Raw genomic sequence first — 19,139 nt, 5'->3', positions numbered from 1 at the left:
GGGACTTGAACTAGAACTGTAAGGATTCTGGATCGGTTCAGCCCCAGTGTACTTTTTCTTCATATGAATACTAGAGGCCCGTTGCACAAAGATTCGCGCAATAGGCCTTCCTTCCCCTGGCTGCCAGCACCAGTTTTCCTCCGGCACCTGGGACCCAGGCCTTTGGTCCAGCTGCAGCGGAGAAGCCAAGCCTCGAGGCTTGGCCTCTTCAGTCTTCAGTCTTCACTCTGGCCGGAGCCTTCAGTCTTCACTCTGTGCCTGCGTATGCAAATTAACCACCATCTTTGTTGGGTTAATTTGCATAGTTGCTCTGATTGCCTGGTGGGTGTAGTGGAGTGACACCAATTTGCATGTTTCTCTTTTATTAGTGTAGATAATAAAATGGAGTCATGTCTCTTTTTTTCTTTGCACCAAAAACGTGTAAAATATGTGATCTGAGTGAATGCTTCAGATAACGTGTTTACTGCTATATTCTAGAATGGAGTTCATTCTTGGCCAGTAGTAGATGTTCAAAGTAAATAATTCCAATTTGTCCTTTTAATAGCATGAGTGGTGTTTAATCCTAACCATCTTAATAACACATTTCAATCCTAATGAACAGGGCATTCTAAATGCAATTCCGTGTTTTGTCAACAAATGATGTTGACACAGAAAGCCTCGGTTATGTAATTGTGCTCTGGGGGTGACGCCTTTAGACACAGCTGAGGAGTGGCAGGCAATGTCCCCTACACTGGATGGCCCCTTTAGAACATTCTTTCAAGACCTCAGGCTCTGTAAGCCTGCTTCCCTCCAAGTTCTGCCTCTTGCCTCTCTCTCCACTATCCCCATCCGTTCCTTAAAGGTTTACTGAGCACGTACCTTGTACCCTACCAGGCACTCAAGTCCTAAAACTCCTATAAGGCTCCATTCTTATAGAGAAAAGTGCTCGCACTTGATGATGATTTTCTATGCCGCTCAGAAATTATTTTAACTCCTGTATGATTTGGGGCCTGTGTTTAGTTCTGCCTCTTGCCTCTCTCTCCACTATCCCCATCCATTACTTAAAGGTTTACTGAGCACATACCTTGTACCCTACCAGGCATTCAAGTCCTAAAACTCCTATAAGGCTCCATTCCTGTAGAGAAAAGTGCTCGCACTTAATGATAATGATTTTCTATGCCACTCAGAAATTCTTTTAACTACCGTATGATTTAGGGCCTGTGTTCTAAATGACTGGGGGTTCTAGAATCCCAAATCCTGGGTTAGTGGGGGCATTTACTGCTTCCTTCACACCTTTATAACAAGCACATTCAATTTCTACTTGAATGAGGGAGCTGAAAGCACACGGAGAGGCAGAAAAGCAGGCAGGGTGAGGCCTGGGTAAAATCCCTGTGTCCTTGACAACAACCGCGACTTGAGTGTTTGGTTTTCCTCGTGTCCCCGTGTGTGGAGTAAGACAAGAGTGTCAGGACTCGGCAGGTGTAACTCTTGAACCTAACAGTTAGTTCTCCATCGCTGGCAGAGTCGGAGCCATCGGTCAGTCAACAACATTTATTAAACTCCCACTTATTGTTGAGCTGTGGCAGGCTTCAGGCAAAGTCAATACCGCGTGCATTAGGGTGCACCACGATTCCTCTGTGTGTGTGTGTGTGTGTGTGTGTGTGTGTGTAGGGGGGTGGTATGCGTCCTCCCTACACATGGATGAGGTGATATAAGCTTCATACATCCATTAATTCAGCTAACAGCTTTGGCACCTCCATGAGTGCGAGTCACGACTAGATTTTGAAGGAGGTGTAGGAATGAACAGAAAGGCTTTATATCCACAGACCTTACGCTATAGCAAACTGGGGGAGGCCAGGAAAATTGACTGAAAGCCTTGTATTGACCATGCAACGTTCTGGGCACTTGACATTCTTTAGCTCATTAAAATCTCACAGTAACCCTTTTGAAGTAGACCGTTTCCATGCACACCCCCTTCTTCCCATTGAGTGGCTGAGGGGGCTGGAGGCTGAGAGGTTGAGTAATTAACCGGGGTGGCAGAGCTCAGAAGTGGTGGACATGGGTCTGACCTCTCCTATTAGTGCTTTTCTAGAAGCATCTAAGAGAGGCAAAGAGAGAGCAGGCAGAGGAGGGAGACACTGACTCTATTTGCAGGAATGATGGAAAGCTTTTCTGTAGATCAAGGACCCCAGACTCTCTTTAACTCTCATTCATCCTTGCCTGAGAGAAAAATGCCTAAGGCAAAGCCAGAGGGGTCTTAGAAAGGGGGGAGGAGAGCAGGGAGCCAGAAGGTGAGAGAAAGGAAGAATAACATCGGAGCCAGGGCATGTTGAAAGCCAGCTGCTAGGAACTGCCACCTGTGTGTTTAGCTGCTGCCCTGAAAGTCCCTTAGCACTCCCCCCTCACCCACTAAAACCGCTTGTAATCTTTAGATCAGTTTGCCAAACACTCTAATGATAAGGCTGATAATGAAACCTCTTTCCTTAGGAGTCTGGAGGAGGGGGGCGGGGGATGTTTGGGATGCCTGCTCCTTCTCAGATCTTTGAAGACAGCACCTAGGAATTCCCCACTGGAGGCTGCCCACCCTGCCTTCAGGGGTGGACAGAAATAGCCCAGGGAAGAGAGGACCTTCAGTTGCTCAGGACAATGCACTACTTTCCATCAAGGCCGTGTTGGACAGTGTAGCGCTCCATCTTGGTTGTATGCTTTGGTTCACCTAAAAGTCAAAATGCATTTCCAGGATCCTTGGTACGAATTAAAAATACATGTATAGCCCTAACCGGTTTGGCTCAGTGGATGAAGCGTCGGCCTGCGGACTGAAAGGTCCCAGGTTCCATTCTGGTCAAGGGCATGTACCTTGGTTTCGGGCACATCCCCAGTAGGGGTGTGCAGGAGGCAGATGATCGATGTTTCTCTCTCAAAAGAAGTGGGAGGGGAAGGGCACTGGAGGGTTTGGATCTTCTTGGCTCATTATAAATGGAAACTTTCACTCAAAATGAATGAAGAAATATACATGTTTTTTTTTATTTTATTGATTTTTACAGAGAGGAAGGGAGAGGGATAGAGAGTTAGAAACGTCGATGAGAGAGAAACATCAATCAGCTGCCTCCTGCACACCCCCCACTGGGGATGTGCCCGCAACCAAGGTACATGCCCTTGACCGGAATCGAACCTGGGACCTTTCAGTCCGCAGGCCGACGCTTCATCCACTGAGCCAAACCGGTTAGGGCTATACATGTATTTTTAATTCGTACCAAGGATCCTGGAAATGCATTTTGACTTTTAGGTGAACCAAAGCATACAACCAAGATGGAGCGCTACACTGTCCAACACGGCCTTGATGGAAAGTAGTGCATTGTCCTGAGCAACTGAAGGTCCTCTCTTCCCTGGGCTATTTCTGTCCACCCCTGAAGGCAGGGTGGGCAGCCTCCAGTGGGGAATTCCTAGGTGCTGTCTTCAAAGATCTGAGAAGGAGCAGGCATCCCAAACATCCCCCGCCCCCCTCCTCCAGACTCCTAAGGAAAGAGGTTTCATTATCAGCCTTATCATTAGAGTGTTTGGCAAACTGATCTAAAGATTACAAGCGGTTTTAGTGGGTGAGGGGGGAGTGCTAAGGGACTTTCAGGGCAGCAGCTAAACACACAGGTGGCAGTTCCTAGCAGCTGGCTTTCAACATGCCCTGGCTCCGATGTTATTCTTCCTTTCTCTCACCTTCTGGCTCCGTGCTCTCCTCCCCCCTTTCTAAGACCCCTCTGGCTTTGCCTTAGGCATTTTTCTCTCAGGCAACGATGAATGAGAGTTAAAGAGAGTCTGGGGTCCTTGATCTACAGAAAAGCTTTCCATCATTCCTGCAAATAGAGTCAGTGTCTCCCTCCTCTGCCTGCTCTCTCTTTGCCTCTCTTAGATGCTTCTAGAAAAGCACTAATAGGAGAGGTCAGACCCATGTCCACCACTTCTGAGCTCTGCCACCCCGGTTAATTACTCAACCTCTCAGCCTCCAGCCCCCTCAGCCACTCAATGGGAAGAAGGGGGTGTGCATGGAAACGGTCTACTTCAAAAGGGTTACTGTGAGATTTTAATGAGCTAAAGAATGTCAAGTGCCCAGAACGTTGCATGGTCAATACAAGGCTTTCAGTCAATTTTCCTGGCCTCCCCCAGTTTGCTATAGCGTAAGGTCTGTGGATATAAAGCCTTTCTGTTCATTCCTACACCTCCTTCAAAATCTAGTCGTGACTCGCACTCATGGAGGTGCCAAAGCTGTTAGCTGAATTAATGGATGTATGAAGCTTATATCACCTCATCCATGTGTAGGGAGGACGCATACCACCCCCCTACACACACACACACACACACACACACACACACACACACACACAGAGGAATCGTGGTGCACCCTAATGCACGCGGTATTGACTTTGCCTGAAGCCTGCCACAGCTCAACAATAAGTGGGAGTTTAATAAATGTTGTTGACTGACCGATGGCTCCGACTCTGCCAGCGATGGAGAACTAACTGTTAGGTTCAAGAGTTACACCTGCCGAGTCCTGACACTCTTGTCTTACTCCACACACGGGGACACGAGGAAAACCAAACACTCAAGTCGCGGTTGTTGTCAAGGACACAGGGATTTTACCCAGGCCTCACCCTGCCTGCTTTTCTGCCTCTCCGTGTGCTTTCAGCTCCCTCATTCAAGTAGAAATTGAATGTGCTTGTTGTAAGTGAACAAAGTCGGAATGATGGATGAGCTGCCTCTGAGAGCATGGCCACTCTGCGGCCATCTGGTCTCTCTCTCTCTCCGAGAGAGGACTTTCCGAGGTTGCTTGTCGACCTGGAAGATGTGGTGGGAAGAGACTGCCCAGGACCACCTGAAACCAGGGTCTGGGTGCTTAGACACCATCCACACTCACACACCTCACTGGATCCCGATCTCCACGTGGTGAAGGGAAAAAGCTAAGCACCTCTGAAAGGCGACCTCAAAGCACAGCCAATGAGGTCTCAGAGAAGGGACTGCGACGGTAGAGAAAAGGCTCTGAGGGGTCCCAGGAAGGGTTCTTGGTCTTGCTGGCAGTTCTTCAGCTCAGCTTGACCTGGAGAGACAGGCTGCTGCCTGCCAAAGAGCACCCTCTCCTGGTGACCTCGCCGGGATTCAATGCTGGCAGCTGCCCTTGGAGACTGGGAGACGCTGCCCACTCTACCATCTCGGGAGTCCCTTTGAACTAAACGTGCTTCTTGGGAAAGTCCTTGGGAAACATTAACGTGTGTCTGAGTAGTCAAAGCAAAGGTCAGGCTTGGGGATGGGGGTACACCATCTAGCTCAGCGGTTCTCAACCTGTGGGTCGCGAACCCTTTGGGGGTCGAACGACCCTTTCACAGGGGTCGCCTAACACCATCGGAAAACACATATATAATTACATATTGTTTTTTTGATTAATCACTATGCTTTAATGATGTTCAATTTGTAACAATGAAATCGGGGGTCACCACAACATGAGGAACTGTATTAAAGGGTCGCGGCATTAGGAAGGTTGAGAACCACTGATCTAGATCTTCTCTCCCTCTGGGCTGGTTCTGTAGTTAGAAGCAGAGCCAGGCCAGGGTCTGAAGCCTGGTGTCTCCTGCTTTGGTCTTGCTGACAATCAAAGGGAACAATATGGGGAGACGTACCCAGACAAAGAGCCAGGAGGCACACGAGGGGAGTTCATTTCTGCCAGCATACGCATATTTTGTTGCCATCAGAATCACCTAGAAGCTGTTTAACCATCCTTAAGCCTGTGGTCACCTCCATGACCAATCAAGTCAGATCTCTTAGGGTAGATCCAAGCATCAGCATTTGTAAAACTCTCCTGGTGATGCCTGAGGAGAGCTGAGCTTGAAAACCAGCCCTTCATCAGAGTCCACTGGAAAGGCAGCGGCTGGAGACGCATGGACCTCATTGGCCCCAGGCCCCTGGAACCAAGCCTTGTCTATGGCACCCCTCACCCCAACGCCGGACACACAGCTGTTGGCTCATGTCCCACATATTCCTAACGTTGCCTGGAGGACAGAGTGCTCTTGGGAGTGACTTTGTAAGAGTACCACTTTCACTAGGCATGACCACAAGGTACAGACATATCAGCAGAAGCTATCCTGTTTCAAGACAAAGGACTTTAGTCTACAGATGGACTAGAATTAGTCATCTCTGCTCAATTTACAAGGACAAACAGCAATGGTTGTACCACCATCCATGGGAGCCTTGGATGCCAAAGGTTTGGTAAAGGCTGGGTTTAATTGTCTCTAAGGAGAACAGGAAATATTTATTTAGGATTAGTGGCAGCTGCTCAGTGGTACAGCTGGGGAGGTGGAAGATATAATTAAGAAGATTGTATGAGGGAGGTCTGGAAAGCCACCAGAAAGTACCAGAACCTTGGTTAGAGTTGTTTGCATAGGTTTTGGGGGAGCCTGGGGAAGGGGGGAGCACTTGAGTGTTAATAGGCACTTAGAAGAAGAAAAAGATAAATACACAGTCTAATTAGAGGCTGATTTAGGGTTGCAAGATCAAATACAGGTAGAATCCCATTATAGCCGGCACCACAGGTCCTCAAAATTGTTGTGTTGAGTGAAATTGCATCATAATTAGCACATGGGAGAAACCATCACTCCTATCTCCCTGTCTTTTCTTACCACGCCCCCTCACCTAGAACGCCCTGCTAAAAGGGAGGCATTTGAGAAGGGAGTGGCAGGTAAGTTTTAATCATCGAAAATGTGCTAGAACTATCAAGCATCGAAGAAATGAGTTGTGTAAAAAAATGAGACGTTGTCGTTCTATTTCTTCTCTAGAAAGGTAAAATGTGAATTGCTTCAGCGAGATAAAAAAACAAAGACAACGACCATGCACACGTGCTCTGTGCCCTTAAGCCAAATGGCTGTGCCAAGCCCTGAATTCCTCCTTCAGTCGAAGGCATCAGACTCATCGTTCAGGCCTGAATGGCCAAATGCCACTGACCTTGCCCACATCCCTATGAAAGAAGAGCTTGCCTCCTTCGTGGCCCAGTCCACATAGTCTATGTGTATATTGACCCTTTGCTTCATTCTGCCTGGGTCATACTGAGTTGTCTTACTTCCCTCCACACCCAGGTTACAAGTAATAAAAGAACAGAGAGTTTATTTTGCCCATCCTTTCTGGGACTTCTCCTAGTAGATGAAGATTATATGTTCATGAGTTTGAATTATGGTAGTCCAGATGCTCTCTAGAGAAAAGAAGATTTTTCTGACTGTAAGTTTCTCTTCCTACTCTTCAAGAATGCTAGAATCAGCCCTAACCGGTTTGGCTCAGTGGATAGAGCATCGGCCTGCGGACTCAAGGGTCCCAGGTTCCATTCCGGTCACGGGCATGTACCTTGGTTACGGGCACATCCCCAGTGGGGAGTGTGCAAGAGGCAGCTAATCAATGTTTCTCTCTCATCGATGTTTCTAATTCTCTATCCCTCTCCCTTCCTCTCTGTAAAAAGTCAATAAAATATATTTTAAGAAAAAGAATGCTAGAATCAGAATGGTTTTCAGATGTGCCTACTGGGAAAAAGTTAGCGACAATGTACAAGGTGACCTTCCCTTTAAAAGATGTTGGGATTGTAAAGGACCTCGGAAAAAAATGGCCCCGTGCAGTGAAGAGGTTTGCCCAAAGACACACAGCAGGTTCGGTCAGCCCAGACCCACGCCGGAACTCAGATACCATGACTTCCAAGTCTCTTCCAGATGTCCTTCACTCAGGCCATCGGGTTACATGCTAGCCACTCTGAAAAGCTCTTAACTAGTAGCCTTTTGGTTAAGAAATCCTTATTTGTGAGTTGAACCCTATAATTTCAGAAATGGCTCATTCTCTGTTCTAGGTGAAATGTGATTATTAGAGTCTTCACCTCCGATTTTTCACCTCCAATTTCACCTCCATCAACTGTTGATCTTCAATAACTACTATCAAATGCGCTAGAGACACTCCCCCTCCAGTACAGCCACTAACCACATGGAGGCAATGCTAATTTAAATTAACTGGGGTCAAATATATGCTAACAGCAGTACACTAGACTTTGGGGGGTGAGCACACAATAGAATCTACAGATGTATGCCTGAAATTCTTATAATGTCATCAATCAATGTTAGTTACCTGAACACATTTAAGAATTTTTTAAATAATTAAAATTATAGAGCATTTAAAATTCTATTTCTCAGGTGCCATAGCCACGCTCAGATGCTCTACAGCCACATGTGGCTCGTGCCTACCACACTGGACAGCACAGATCCAGAGTCTTTGCATCAATACCGGAAGTTGCTACGAGAGAAATCTGATGAATGAAAGGAACTCCATGATGAACAAAAGGAAGGATTCTCATCATGTGAATAAACACACCCAAATCCATCTGCTTAAAGTTCAAATTCTCCCATTGAGTTTTCTTAAAGTAGGCAACTGAGTACATAGGTTTACCAGATAACTCCTATAAAGTTAAATTTTAGGTTCATAGCATATCTTAATCAAAAAAGACCCAAACTATATCACTAGAAGACATTGAGAATTCATTAGCAAATGCTCAAAACTCTCCTTTGGTCTAGAAAATTGTTATTTCTTGTCAACAACAAACAGTCCATCAGAACAAAATAGGTACTTCCTTAGCAAGTGATCAATGAAAGGAGGTGAATGCACTACTTCCTTTCATTTTTAGAGCAATTTCCTGCCTCTGGAAATAATGCAAAATATAATACTCGGAGTGATTTCTACCCTATTTTCTAAATACAGCCTCTTTTGGAATGTTACTGAACAAGGAAAATAATAGCAAAATAAATTTGTTTCTTTAAATTTTGAGTGGAAAAAAATAAGTCTCTTTCAGGAGTGGCCTGTGATAAATGCCCAAACACAAATTGTGTGCTCCTAACTAGTTTCAGTCCTTTCAACAAATTAATAGGCCAATATTGCCATAGGCCGGATTACATTTTCTTCCTGATGTCAAGTGAGATGGCAAGGATAAGTTGGCGATCAGACACATGGCTTTGAGATATCTGTTTCCTATTACTCTAATTATGGGAAGTGATGATAGTCCATTTGCTATTAATGTTTCTACGATGTTGTGATTTGTGGCCAAATATTGAAGTTTACTTGATGGTGTGCTGATTTCAAGCACAGCCAAACGATCAGAGATAAAGGAAAAGTGTTGAAATGGGGCATTTTCTAAGCACTAGGAGCGTAGCTCTCCTTTTTGGCCGCTGTACCCATGGTGTAACCTTGACCGCCCAAGGCTGTTTCTGAGCCCAACCAGTTTGACGGGATTTGACTGCGTTAGGGACTGGCCGATTCCTTCATCCCATCAAGTTGCTTGAAGTTGAACTTGATGAAAACAAATGTAATCAAAACTGTTCGCCCGATTGACCAGTTTTTTTAATTTTGATTTTTTCACTTGAAGGATAATGCGTTTCTTATCATAACTGAGGAGTGATGCAAGTCCCCAGAATGAAGTTTTCTCATCGAGGAGGCATGCACTGGGGTGACTGCAGCATGGTGATGGCCTTCAGATGACAAACGCACACATATGTGAAGAACGACTGAAAGTCATGGGACTGACCTCTTTGAAGAGAAGAAGCGATGGAAACCAGGTAACACCAGGCTGTTTCAGCCAACGGTTCTACTAGACCAGTGATGGCGAACCTATGACACGTGTGTCAGAGGTGACACTCGAACTCATTTCTTTGGTTGATTTTTCTTTGTTAAATGGCATTTAAATATATAAAATAAATATCAAAAATATAAGTCTTTGTTTTACTATGGTTGCAAATATCAAAAAATTTCTATATGTGACACGGCACCAGAGTGAAGTTAGGGTTTTTCAAAATGCTGACACGCCGAGCTCAAAAGGTTCGCCATCACTGTATTAGACCTAAAATCAAAAAGCTCTTCATTATAGTAGGGGGAGTGGTTCCAGGAAGGGGAGTTAGCCCAACCATGACAACGGGCTAAGCCCAAGTGCCAATGATCAGATCGAGTAGAGAAAAGCCATGAGAACGGAGCAACACTCAAAGAGACAGAGTACCACGCTCGCTGGGATTAAAGGCCTTATGTTCTAGAACAGCTGGGGCAGCACCACATCCCATGATGTAATACTATGACGTAAGTAGAAAAAAAACTAATGTAAGTGGCCTGGAGATGCTCAAAGACATAGTCTTTCTTCTTTCTTCTTCCCAAGAAAAGCTATAATATTGTATTTTTTTAATGTTTTTTAATGATTTTAGAGAGAAAGGGAGAAGGAGAGAGAGAGAGAAACAGATGAGAGAGAAACATTGATCAGCTGCCTCCTGCACGGCCCCCTACTGGGGATCAAGCCTACAACCCGGGCATGTGTCCTGACTGGGAATTGAACTGGCAACCTCTCAGTGCATGGGAGGACACTCAACCAACAGAGCCACACCGGCCAGGGTGAAAAGCTATTGTATTTTAAAGTGGTATGTACCAAAACATAGGATCCGTGCCACCACTGGAACGGAAGAGAATTTTAGGGACACAGCATTTTATCAGCTGCCTCCTGCACATCTCCCACTGGGGATGTGCCTGCAACCCAGGTACATGCCCTTGACCGGAATCGAACCTGGGACCTTTCAGTCCCCAGGCCGATGCTCTATCCACTGAGCCAAACCAGTTTCAGCAAAGCTGTTGTATTTTAAAGTGGTATGTACCAAAGCATAGGATCCGTGCCACCACTGGAAGGGAAGAGAATTTTAGGGACACAGCATTTTAAAATATGAGCTCAGGATAAGCCCTGGAAAGGAAGACAGAGGCCACCAGCTCACTTCTTTTCTGACCCCGAATCCTAGACTGTGTTGCAAGGGGTCTCCATGCATGTCTGTGGACACAAGCCAGATAACCAAGAACTAGATACATCCTTCCTACCTAACAGCCTCCCCTTATCCGCCTCTCACACCTGGGTGTACCTCCACCAGCAGCACAGCCCATGTGCAGGAGGACAAAGATGGGGACGTGTTTGCAACCTCTAAACCAGTGATTCTCAACCTTCTGGCCCTTTAAATACAGTTCCTCATGTTGTGACCCAACCATAAAATTACTTTCGTTGCTACTTCATAACTGTAATGTTGCTACTGTGATGAATCGTAATGTAAATATCTGATATGCAGGATGGTCTTAGGTGACCCCTGTGAAAGGGTCATTCGACCACCAAAGGGGTCGAGACCCACAGGTTGAGAACCGCTGCTCTAAACAAAGGCCTTCTTCATTAGATTGCATTGAAATCTGCTTCCTTGGGGACCAAAAATTCTCTCTCTCTCTCTCTCTCTCTCTCTCTCTCTCTGATGCCTTATTTTGAAGAAGAGCCTCATTTCCCCAACTATCTCCTGGAGACCATCTATCCAAAGCACCATCAACTTCTGCATCTACAACATGGCTTCCATAACCCACACGGTCATGGCCACCCACCTCTGGAAGCTCCTCCCCTGGTGTGAAGACGACACAAGGAGCCACATGCTCCAGCAATGATGGCTTCTCCGGGCTGGGCACTGCTTCTCTTAGGTTGGCATGCCCAGCTTCGGAGAAGGAAGCGATGACTCAACCACCAGGCTTCTGGTGCAAGGCGGCTGATTTCAGTAAGTGGCTGGGAGCTAACCCTGTTAACAGCGTGCGTGATTAGTCGGAGGGTAGAAAATGAGGTGTGTATTTGATCGACTGTCGGAGCAGCAGATGGAACACAGCAGCCGTGACATGGGCGAGGTAGGACCTCATGGATCATCCTGAGCTGCCTGGAACCGATTAGCCGTGGGGCGGCTACACGCAGCTTTTAATTGATTGATTTGAGTTTGTGGTCAGAAAATGACTGTCGGCTCCAGCTTATCTATAATTAGCAGTAATCAGAACCAGACTTCTCTCCCCTTAATAGGCCAGGGCTTCACCAGCGAGCTTGACTTTTCTACTTTTCAGACTTTCTGTAACCTCTGCCTAATAGCCTTTCGCTGCCATAACATGATACCTGGTGACCATCGGGAGGAAGACTCAGGGGGAATGAATGTGGAGGTAACAGGAACGCTGCTCATTCGTTAGCTTAATAGTCGGACTATTTTGAGTTCAAGACAGTTTCAAATTAATAGGAGGTCTCTGAGTCGCAATTGAGCTGGTCTATTGTAGGCAAAAACCGAGTGAAGGCTTAACACAAGAATTCCTGTAACTCTTGCCAAAATCTCATTTAACCTAAAACATGATCTTGATGCTAATTAGAGGCTGAAACTGTTTCTAAGAGTCAGGGTGTCCGTCTCCTGGGGGAGGCGGGACGGACCGTCTCACAGACCACCCAAATCAGAAACTGGGCGATTATTCAATTCTTCCTGCACTTCCCACCACAGCCCCTGGCCCCCCACCACATCCTGGCAACCACTGAGGAGTACCAATCCCCCCACCGAACCTGCGTGACCTCGGAACAAGTGTTTTGGAGCCACACAGACCTGGGTTCAAATCCTGACCCCACCCCTGATGCATTGGCAGGCCTTGAGCAAGTCATTTTTCCTGCCCAGCTTCCTTTCCCTCAATTCAATCCAGCGATAATATAATTATCTTAAAGGACATTAAATAACAATTAAGTAAGACACAAGAAAGGTCAGATGCAGGTGTTTGGCATATATGAACTCAAGGAGTTATTTTTAATATTGTGACCGATTTCTTATGTCTCTACCAGCGCAACCTAAGTCCTGGACAACAAAGTCCTACATGAAGGAGGAGGAGGAAAGGGGAGAGAAGAAACAGAAGAAGGGAGCGGGGCAGGGGGAGGAAGAAGAAGTTGTAGGGATGGGAACCGGAGGAATAGAGACAGAGATGGAGACATTTATGATGGTGGTAACTGCTACCTTTAATGCTTCTAAGGTTGTGTGAATTCCCCTTGCTTCCACCTTGGTCCTGGGACCAGCCATCTAGACGTAGTATCTATGCCACTCACCCACTATGGAGGGCACCTCTGAAAGCATTGCCACCAGCCACAAAGACAGAGGGACTCCACTGTGCTCACCTGTCTTTTCCTGGTGACCACTCAAGGCCGCGCCTTAATTCTTCAATCTCAAAGAGGGAGGGTCTCACTGTTTCCAAGTCTCTCTGGGATTTTGTGAGAAAACAGTTCCTCTCTGTGTGGGCTGGACCAGGATGTGCGTCTTTCTTGTATTAAGAACCTGTGTGGGGGGGACACCTCGGAACCAGGGACCCTAAAAGACAGCCTCAGCCTGGACTCTTACACCTGCTGGTCACTTAAGCATATTCCTGCGCTGTAACCAGCCCCAACCTCGAAGACTCCGAGGTCTGAGATCAGGTACAGATCATCAGTCTCGCTGTTATCACTCAACAAGGCTGAGGTAGGAGTATCATCCATAATAGGTGATAACTTGGGCGTCCGATAGGTACTAGATTTAATGGGGTGACCACTTTATAAGACACGTAAACGTCTGATCACTGTGTTGTACACCTGAAAACATGTCAGCTGTAATTGAAGAAGAAGTGAAAATTAAACAATGCTGACAACCTGGTACAAAGCGCCCGGTCACTTCTCAGCTACCCGATGACAAAGCAGCACCGTGGATCTGTATGTTTCATACCTTTTTCATACAGAGTTAACAGCTCTCCCTCTTGAAGGCCACTGAGCCTTCCGTGTTCAATCGGTTTCCACCTCTGTGGATGTGTCTGGACAACTATGTCCGGTGCACGCAAGGATGGGGTGAAGGGAAGTGACCTGCCGTGTCCATGTAAAATATCAGTAAGGTGAGCATTTCCGGGGCTAAATGTAATCACTTCTCAGCATTAAGTCCAGCACATTATTTAGGCTACGAGTCTCCGCCTCCTTTCTCTGCCTTGCCAAATGGCTCACTTGGTTATCATATCTTGGTATGAGGAATCTGTGGGGGATAGAGTGAAGAAAACCAGAATGCCACACCAGTAAAGAAGATGACACTCAGAAGGTTTGAGTGACGTGCCTAATCTCTCACCCTAAAGAAATCTAACTTATCCCCCTGGCTGGTTTGGCTCAGCGGATAGAGCGTTGGCCTGGGGACTGAAAGGTCCCAGGTTTGATTCCAGTCAAGGGCACATGCCCGGGTTGCAGGCTCAATCCCCATTAGGGGGCATGCAGGAGGCAGCCGATCAATGATTCTCTCTCATCATTGATGTTTCTCTCTTCTCTCTCTCTCTCTCTCTCTTTCTTCCCCCCTTCCTCTCTGAAATCAATATAAAAATATATTTTTTTAAAAAGAAATCTAACTTATCAAAGCTCTCCTTCAGGAATTTCCCTCCCCTAATTGAAATCAAACTCATGCATTTCAGCAGGCATCCGATCAATCTCTCTCTGATCCCAAACCATGGCTAGGGTGCCTACTGGCTCATACAACACCTTTGCACAAGTCAGAAGAGTGTTCCTTGCTCTGATAAGAGGCAGGTCCATTCGGGCTGGAGCTCATCCCCTTTCCCCCAGGGGCAAGATGCCCCCATGCTGCTGCTAGAAGTCCCTCCATATGGCTGCATCAGTGGAATGTCTCCCAATATGGGGACCTTTTCATTCAATGTCACGTCGACATTTGAAGCGAGAGATGTTAAAACCTGAGGGTCTCATGGTCTTCATGAAACCCTTTCCCATCGCGTCTGACCCCATCAGTGGCACTCAGATACCTCTGCTCTCGACTTGGGAAGCAAAAATTTACTCCAGCTGGCTTGTCTTCATCCCCGAATCCAGGTCGACACCCAATCTTTCCAGTTCTCTCATGAAAAATAACTTAAATGTGTTTTTCCCCCTCCAACGACAACCCTCAGCTAGCCTGTGGGTTTCATTCCCAGATTCCTGAAACAGATTCCCAGTCTGTTTTATATTTAGTCTCTCATACGTCCAGATCTTCCAACACGACAACAAGAATCATATTTCTTGGCCATCAGTGTTTTAATCATGTTGATCCCTTTCTCAGAACACTGCATCTGCTAAAAATAAAATTAAAAATGCCTAGGCTTTCATACTCTTCACCAGTTCTCACCCCACAAAAATGCCCCCAGCAGCTGACCTGAGACAGAGCTTAGTGTTCACTAGATTGGGGGTTCCCTTGGGATCAGCACCTGTGGATTGAATGGGGGGGAGCAGGATTGGGTAGAAGGAGATGCAGGTGTGATACAGACCTGGTGGCCCTTGCCAATCCCACAGGGAGTCTGGAACTTGACAGACTTACCCACCCAGAGCTAGAATGGCTGGACCTTTACACCCCTACTTCCATCAACCATTGCCTATGGGCCACCCATGGGAGAGGTGACTTAGGAAGTAAGTGGTTAGGGAAAATGAGGCATGAGTGATAACCTCTACAATTCATACCTAAAAGGTTGGATGCTGGTCACTGAGATGGAAACTAAGGCCCATTAAAATTAAAATTCATTCCTATAATCACACTTAAAGTAACAGAGCCAAGATGCGAATTCGGATCTTTCCCATGCTCCAATATTTTTGAACTGGTACATTGATTAAGTCTACTCATTTGTTTACTATTGTAAAGTCCCCCTTTGCAACTATAAGCTCAGCAGGGACAGGGATCTGGTAATATCTGATTTCTAACAGCAGCCGTCATAGGCACGTTCATGCTTTGTTGATGGGGAGAACATTTGTGAGAACATATGATAAAAGTCTATAATCCCTCTGTTTCCCACCCTCCTTGACTGTGTCACCAATCTGGTTCTTTCAGAAGGCTACATGCTTCTTATCTTGTTGGCTTTGGATTCTCCCATGGAAGTACTAATCTCATTAACCAGGCTGGCAAACTTTCCCCTAAGAAAGTGTATGGGTGCAATTACAAACATATGTTGATGGAGATAAAAGCACATGCTAGTTACTGTTCTACCCATAACGTTGTCTTGATGGAATCAACAACAGCCTTTATTTGAGAAAAATCAAACACAAGAATATCTCATCAGCTATGTTACAAAATTCTGTGTTTGATTATTAGCTGGAATATTCTAAACTCAACATTAGTTTCTTATAAATTAAAAAACCAACAACCTTACAGTTTCCAGTCACAGTGCCATTCTCAGTCAATCTCAGCATGATTTTGTCCTTGTAAGTGATCAGGAGTCACATGGCTCCATATATTTTCCAATCATCTTAGAAAACATTTAGACTTGACATATGGGAAGGTTTGATTAACCCTTGCACTAATATTACATTATTCAACTGGCTTTCAAGTTTTGGGTCTTCAATCTCTTCCTCAGAAAATCAAAAGAAATTTTTCTTCACACATCATGTAAGCCTCTGACTGTAATAATAAGATGAGGTCTTCCTCAAAGTTATCTTGAACTGATTTACCAAAAGAAAAAAAAACACATTCATTACCATCTTGCTTCTTCAACAACAAAATATAACTAAACTCTATCACTCCATCAGTTCCAGTTTTTCTAAGTACCCTTCAGAGAAAAGTCAATAGTGTAGGGGTGGGGGAAGATAGAACAGGAAACACAGTCCCCTTGGCATTCCCGTTGCAACACTGAACTGGGCCTGGAGTACACACTTCACTCTGAGGACTTTGGCGTTCCTGTTAGTAGGGGGACATTTTTCTGAAAGGGCTCTTGAAATCAGAGATCTTGCTCACTTCTAGATACTGATCAACTTAAAACACGTTGGCTCAATCTCTTTCTGGTAAACACCAAGATCCTACCATGTGATTAAGAAGTTTATTGATACAGTGTTAAAAGATGCCCACTGAGACAGGCTGCGTGAGTCTTTAGATATCCTCAGTGAAACTTTGGGGAGATTTTTATTATGACACATCTGGTGAGCAGGTCATTTTTAACTTCCAGACCCTGTAGGTTTTTGCTGGGAAATGCTACCTAATACCTAAAGAAGAATGAACACCAATTTTCCACAACCTCTTTCAGAAACCAGAAGAAGGGGAAATACTTTCTAATTCATTTTATGAAGTTAATGTTATCATGATCTCAACCCACACAAAGACTGTGCATAATTATCCAGAGCAGCTCTAATCATAATAGCCAAACTGGAAGCAATCCAAATGTCCATAAGCGGATGAATGAATACATAACCTGTAGTATGGCCATACAGTGGAACATTGTTTGGCAGTAAAAAGGAACAACACAACAACACATTACAAGACACAACAATGCGGATGAATCTCAAAAACACTGTGCTGAGTTAAAGCCATACACAGAAGAATCCTGGGTATTACTATTGATATAAAATTCTAAATTACATAAAATTAGTCTATAATGACAGAAAGAAGATCAGCAATTGTCTAGAATTGAGGTGGGACGGAGGCAGGAACTGACTACAAAGAGACCTGAGAGAAATTTGGGTGGTGGGAATTTTCTGTAGATGGATCCTGGAGGCGTTGGTTACACAGGAGCATACAATTGTCAAAACTCATCCCACCGAAACATATTTTGAATGCAAATTTCACTTCAATGAGGTTGATGAAAAATAAAACTCAAAGCATTGAACAAATATATATACCTACTAATACCAAAGTATTCAATATATATACCTACTAATTCATTTTTATCCAAAGGCCAATGGAATTCTGTAGTATTCACATATCAGAACACCTAAAGATTCATTTTTTTACAATATATTTTTATTGATTTCACAGAGGAAAGGAGAGGAAGAGGGAGATAGAAACATCAATGATAAGAGAGAATCATTGATTGGCTGCCTCCTGAATGCCCCACACTGAGGATCCAGTACAAAACCCGGGCATGTGCCCTGACCAGGAATCAAACCATGACCTCCTGGTTTGTGGGTCGACACTCAACCACTGAGCCACCCCAGCCGGGCGAAAGATTCATTTTAGCAGTACGATAGAGCTGACTCTTCCGTAGGCCATCTTACTTTTTCTGTCACAAATAAAACCATAAACTCAAAATTTCTGAATGTGACCTCGCTGTTTATCAAGTTCATATTGCGGGAAGGAAGGAGGAGGGCTCATCAGCCAGAGGCTGGGGATTACCAGTTCTTTAATTCACGAAAATTACAGGTTTGCTTTCATTCAAGGGTTCAAATTAAGACCCTTCCAAGAATGATTGTGTGTGTGGTCAGGAGGGGAGGAGGTTCTTCCCCGAGTCAGGTACACGGGGAGACCTCATGATACTTGGGTGGGGTGGGAGGGGAGCCAACTTGGTAGTCCCAAGAGAGAAGTTTTAGGAAGGATATTTTAAAAGGGGCACTAATAACACACACTTGGGACAGCACATAGTATTTGCCCATAAACCACAAAGAACCTATATAAGGGGCCCACTTTTTTGGCAAAGGGTGTAAGACATTAAGTATCTCTTTGTTGATCTTTTACCATTCTTGGTAACCATGGGCATGTAGCAATACCTTATTACGAAGGAGCCAATTACCTCATTTCTTCATGGGTCTGAGGTAATCAACCCACACATTCTGGTCAAAAACATTTTCAGAAACCAACCCAAAAAATGGTTTTCAGAGAAAAGACAGGAAAGAAACACTGCGAAATGCTAAAACCTGGTTGCCTCGAAATGCCAAAAATATGGATATATTTTCACTCACTTTCTAATTTCCCAATATCGTTTTATAAGTATTACTTTTGCAATGGAAAGAAAGAGTAAACATGTCATTATGGTCGGCATTTATTGGGAATGAAAAAATAAATGTGAGGGACAACAAATTCTTCTCTTGTACTGTCCTAGCTTCTATAAATTTCTGTTACTTTTGCAAGGAAATTGCTGCATAGCCTCGTCTTTTCTATTAATAAACAAAATGTGCCTTCCTATACCACAGTTTTACCCCCGTTGGTTCCTTTTTCCGTTGCATGTGTCCAATGCGTCAACGTTCCCTCCTACACACCGCAAGCCACAGACCAGGCATGGCCACCTGGGGAAGGCGAAGGAGCCTCCTATGATTTTGTCGGCCTAGGGCAGTGGTCGGCAACCCGCGGCTCGCGAGCCACATGCGGCTCTTTGGCCCCTTGAGTGTGGCTCTTCCACAAAATACCACATGCAGGCATGCACGTACAGTGCGAAGTTGACTTAAAACTTTAAGTAAAGTTTATTAAGTGAATTTTAGGGAACGTTGTGGAGTGAAAGAAGATGTAGTGTCGAGGATTGAGAAAGGTATGTTGAGATGGTTTGGACATATAGAGAGGATGAACGAAAGGAGATAGACGAAACAA

The sequence above is a fragment of the Myotis brandtii genome, unplaced genomic scaffold (assembly GCF_000412655.1).
Source record: "Myotis brandtii unplaced genomic scaffold, ASM41265v1 scaffold612, whole genome shotgun sequence".
NCBI classification, from domain to species: domain Eukaryota; kingdom Metazoa; phylum Chordata; class Mammalia; order Chiroptera; family Vespertilionidae; genus Myotis; species Myotis brandtii.
Note: the sequence above shows the minus strand (reverse complement) of the source record.